Source organism: Eretmochelys imbricata, chromosome 2 (assembly GCF_965152235.1).
Source record: "Eretmochelys imbricata isolate rEreImb1 chromosome 2, rEreImb1.hap1, whole genome shotgun sequence".
Taxonomy (NCBI): domain Eukaryota; kingdom Metazoa; phylum Chordata; order Testudines; family Cheloniidae; genus Eretmochelys; species Eretmochelys imbricata.
In genome coordinates, this window is record NC_135573.1 from 48,952,172 (window position 1) to 48,958,034 (window position 5,863).

Below are 5,863 nucleotides of genomic sequence, written 5' to 3' on the forward strand. Positions count from 1 at the left end.
GGACAGAGGGGGCGGGGGCGCCTGGCCGGCGCGCAGGGGGCGGAGAGAGCGATCCCCTGGACTCCCCTCCTGCCCCCCCCTCCCCCCGCGCCCTCCGCCGCCTCTGCCCCGCTCCCCTGCCCGTCTGCTTCGCGCCTGGCAGGCTCGCCCCCCGCAGAGCTAGTCCCCTGCCTGCGCCGCTTCCCGCTGCGTCCGCCCCGGCTCGGGGCTGCAGCCCCCCGGGATCGTTAGTGTGTATTTGTAATTGAACGAGGAGTTGCCGTGATCCTGTCCCCACCCGGGTGCGGGGGGAGGGGGTCTGGGGAAGGGGGGGCAGGTACAGCGGAGGCTCAGCGGCGGGTCACATTCTAACCAGAGACTCTTCGTGCTGCCCTGTGCTGAGACATCAAAGGACCCCGCTGGCCGCTGAGCAGACTCCTGTGATCGATTTTTCACTTGGACTTGTCCCTGTGCCCCACAAAGGGTGGGCTGGTAACCCGGGCCAGGAATGGCGGGCTCAGCGTGCTGGCGGTACCGCGCCTCGCACCCCTTGCTGGGTCCCTGTCTGGGACCAAGATTTCTCTTCACGGCGTGTTAAACTTGTGACTTCGGGGCGTGACACAAATCATTGCACAGGGCTGTGTCTGAGAAGAGAGACTAACTTATGTTGAACCATGTATCTTATACCACTCCTTTGCAGTAGAAGGCGGTCACAAAATTGTCCATAGTGGCGGTGGTTTTTGTTTTTTCAAGTTATTTAAATGTGAAGTGCATTGCAAACAAGGGGACTGGGCTGGAGTCTCTGTGGCATTTATTTACATTTCACAAGTACAGCGCTCCTCCTTTGTACCCTAGTGATTCCAATCAATTTAAACCCATACTACAAATAAATTAAAATCTCAGTAAATGCACGGGGCAGTGCAGAGCCCCCATAATTCATTAGACGGGTTTTAACTGATACTCTCTATTTCATGGTTCTTAGTCAATGTTTCACATTTCACCATTAATTATTAAATGTTGTGCTCATTTTTTTAAAAAGCAATCAGTTTCCAAAATTGTTTTAAAATTCATCAGGTGAGAATAGTCTGTTAGAATCAAGGACAATCTAAATTTGTTCCTTATAGTGATCTCGTGGAAAAAATGCCAGAGGGAATTTGAGAAAGGAAACAGACTTCTTAACAAAGCTACTGTCGCCTCCTTCCGCTGTCTCTGCATGCATGTGACATGGTAGAAATCATTTTCATTACTGAAGGATTTAAAAATATATATGGGAAACACAAACTGATTGGTTTCCATTCTTGAAAAAAAAAATCTTGCTTCCCACCCCTACCCCTGCTGTCAAGGTGAATTGGTCAAATTCTTTGGCCAGGTTGAAAAAATGCAGATTATTGATATGTCACACTGAGTAGACACTGTCACAGCACTGCAGCTGTCTGCTGTGCAGGCTGACATATAGAAGCTGCTCCATGCTAATAACTTCTCCATAGCATAAAACTTAGGGTGCCACTGCTCATGTTTTATCATATTTGACAGCTGCTCCCATTCCTCTCTGGGTTCCGGTAGCCGGAGAAAATATGGATATATGCAGTATGAAGATGGCTCCTAGAGAGCCAGTTTGCAACATTAGGAGGGCCCAGACGGGAATAGTACCTCAGGGAGACACAGATTCAGCAACATTTTTTCCCCACATTGTGTTCAACTTAATTCTGGGTTTGGAGTTCCGCCAAGGATGAGTTTGCTTTAATCCCTGCATAAACTCTACAGCATCCCATTGGCTTCACAAACAGCCTAACTGCACAAAGGCAACATTGGGAGTGAATATCCACTTTCTCAGATTATTTTAAAGGAGCTACTTCCGATAAAGAGGAATCCTATTAAACTGCAAAATCATTATGCTATATGAAGGTAGTCTCCAAGAACTCCAAATAAGAAAATCCTTGCTCTCAAATCAAATGCAGATTTGGTTTTGTTCGTTTTGACTTCACTAAGCAGGGAGTTATTGTATATTATATTAAAGGAAGGTAATATAATTAATGTCAATTAACCTGGGTTTATAGAAAATAGATCTTGTCAAAGTAACTTGATATCATTTTGAGGAGATTACAAATTTGATTACAATTAGTGTTGATGTGATGTACACAGACTTCTGTAAAGCATTTGATTTGGCACTGCACAACATGTTGATTAAGCAACTGGAACAATACAAAATCACTATGGTAAGCATTAGATGGATTAAAAAGTGGTCATGGTGGATAATCAGCTGAACATGAGCTCTCAGTATGACACTTTTCAGAGTAACAGCCGTGTTAGTCTGTATTCGCAAAAAGAAAAGGAGTACTTGTGGCACCTTAGAGACTAACCAATTTATTTGAACATAAGCTTTCGTGAGCTACAGCTCACTTCATCGGATGCATACTATGGAAAGTGTAGAAGATCTTTTTATATACACACAAAGCATGAAAAAATACCTCCTCCCACCCCACTCTCCTGCTGCTAATAGCTTATCTAAAGTGATCACTCTCCTTACAATGTGTATGATAATCAAGTTGGGCCATTTCCAGCACAAATCCAGGTTTTCTCACCCTCCCCCCCACACACACACAAACCCACTCTCCTGCTGGTAATAGCTTATCTAAAGTGACCACTCTCCTTACAATGTGTATGATAATCAAGGTGGGCCATTTCCAGCACAAATCCAGGGTTTATGAAAGTTGTGATATTACAACGAAAAAACTTCAAATCCAGCCTCCAGCAAGAAACTGTTGAATAGGAATTCATTTGCAAATTTGATACAATTAACTTAGGCTTGAATAGAGACTGGGAGTGGCTAAGTCATTATGCAAGGTAACCTATTTCCCCTTGTTTTTTCCTACCCCCCCCCCCCCCAGACGTTCTTGTTAAACCCTGGATTTGTGCTGGAAATGGCCCACTTTGATTATCATACACATTGTAAGGAGAGTGATCACTTTAGATAAGCTATTAGCAGCAGGAGAGTGGGGTGGGAGGAGGTATTTTTTTCATGCTTTGTGTGTATATAAAAAGATCTTCTACACTTTCCACAGTATGCATCCGATGAAGTGAGCGGTAGCTCACGAAAGCTTATGCTCAAATAAATTGGTTAGTCTCTAAGGTGCCACAAGTACTCCTTTTCTTTCAGTATGATACTGCGGCCAGAAGGTCTAATGCGATCCTTAGATGTGTAAACAGGGAAATATTGAATAGGAGTAGGGAGGTTATATGAACTCTGTATTTGGCACTGGTATGACCACTACCAGAATACTGTGTCCGGTACTGTTTCCACAGTTCAAGGAAGATGTTGATAAATTGGAGAGGGTTCAGAGAAGAGTCACGAGAATGATGAAAGGACTGGAAAACTTCCCTTATAGAGAGATTCACAGAGCTCAATCTGTTTAGTTTAACCAAAGGAAGATTAAGGGGCTATGTGATCACAATCTATAAGTGTTTATATGAGGAGCAGAAATTTAATAATAGAGGGATCTTTAGTCTAGCAGGCAAAGGAATAACAAGACCCAATGGCTGGAAGTTGAAGCTATACAAATTGAGACTAAAAATAAGATGTAAATTTTTAAGAGTGAGAGTTAACCACTGGAACAATTTACCAGGAATTGTAGTGGATTCTCCGTCTCTGAAAATTTTTAAATCAAGATTGGATGTTTGAATTTAAACAGGAATTAATTCATGGAAGCCTGTGATATACAGGAAGTCAGACTACATAATCACAATAATCCATTCTGCCTTTAATTAAAATATTAATTTATTCTCCAAGCGGGGCCCTTGACTTTGGAATTAATTTCCTCCACCATTCACAGCCTAAAAGAGTCCAAATCTGTTGGCCTTGAGGGCACATTGCAAAACCTGTTTTCTCAGGGATTTGGAGCATGGGCGGACAAATGAAGAAGGGACTCTGATATGGGATGAGTGGATTTGTTTGTTCAGTTGCTCCAACTGGCTGATTTATTTATTTCTGAGGCTGGGCTGATTGTACTGGCTTTTGGTATGTTTTGCATTTGAAATAGGTTTTATATGGTGTAATACCTACTGCTGTTTGGCAGGTGCTTTGTATTGGTACTGACAAATAAAAATAAATACTCTTAAAAAAAATCCCAGATAACAGATAACATTACAGCAGATGCTATGTTTATTCATGAGAGTCCTTTTGAAAGCCCTACTAAGCTATTTGGCTAAGTAACATTGTGTAGAAGCAAATTTCACAATTTATATATACTTATATTAAAAAGGATTCCCTTCTAGTTTCAATATGTTGCCTCTTACTTTCAAGGGCCGTATTGTTTTTATATAATGAACTCATTAGCAGTGGATCACCATAAAAGGCAATATGTCTGATAGTGGGGATTGGAAAGGTGTCTCATAAATGGTACTGCACATATGCTCTTCATTTATGGATGATTTTTCTTTTGGAGAAAGTATACCCTCCATGTACCTCTCAGAATTAATAAGATTAAGCATTTTTTTTTTCAAAAAGAAAATATGCCTAATAGAGAATTTATTAATACTACCTATACAGCAGCGTGTATGTCCACAATGCTTTACAACTACTTGATGCTACACAATGACAGAACCTTTTCTCAAATATTTTCCAGTCTAAATGTACAAATGCAACAGTGGAAAAACAGAAAGAGGTGGATGGTCTTTACAGCCACAGTGCTTCACAGTACAGGTTAATTTTCCCAAATTTGTTGAAGGAGAGGAAGAGAACATGACATGCACTACTTAGAAAGCTGCCCCAAGCATAAGAGTAGCAAGAAATAATGTACAGAATTAGGAATAACAAAAAGAGACAAAGGCTTTATTTTCAAAAGCATTTAAGTGACTTAGAAGCTTAAGTCTCATTTTTAAAAGTGACTTGGGCACTTAGGCTCTAAGAGTACATCTACACGGGCTGGCATGGGTCAGCTGACTTGGAGTCGCTGGGCTCAGGCTGTGGGCCTAAAAATTGGTGTTTAGATGTTTGGGCTTGGGCAGGATCCTGACCTCTGGGACCCTCCACTCATGCAGGGTCTCAGAGCTCAAGCTTCAATCCAAGCCCGAATGTCTACACAGGGCTTTTTCAGCCCTGGAGCCTGAGCCGTGTGAGCCCAAGTCAGCTGACTTTGGACAACCACAGATTGTTTACCCATGTGTAGACATACTCTAAGTCGTGAGTGGCATGTATAAGAGGCTTGGGGAGGCTTAGCCTCCCCATAAAAGGCTGGCCATGCAGGGGGCAAGAAATGCCAGATGCGGGCATGGGTTACCGCCTTATGGAGGCATGCCAGCCCACTGCCTTTGGAACCCCGCTGCTGGAAGCTCCCTAGAAGTGGGAAGGCCACTGGTGCCCAAACTGTGGCCCTGCCTGTGCTCTGCCTCAAGGCCCCTCCTATGCTCCGCCTCTTCCCCTGAGGCTCATTGCTTGCTCCTCTCCACCCCCTCCCCCTCCTGTCACTTGCCCTTAAGTCAGGAAAAAAATGGGATAGCATTTAAAAGTGGGATAGCCATGCCCTCCCCTGTTCTGGCACCCCTTAGCTGAGTGTCTCTGGCATCAGCACGCACAGCAGGAAAAGGAGTCCCACAGCTGGGCCAGCCAGTGAGAGGCTGTGCATGCTGATGCCAGAACAACTCAGCTAAGGGGTACCAGAGCCCTCCCCCTTTTTTCCTGTCTTAAGGGTGAGTGACTGGGAGATAAGGGATGGAGAGGAGCGAGCGGTGGGCAGGGGGCCTCTGGGAAAGAGGCAGATTGAGGGTGGTGCCTCAGGGGAATAGGTGAAGTGAGGGTGGGGCCTCAGGGAAGAGGCCGGGTGGGGGCAGGCCTCAGGGGAAGAGGCAGGGTGGGGATGGGACCACAGTCCAGGTGTTGGTGTCCCCC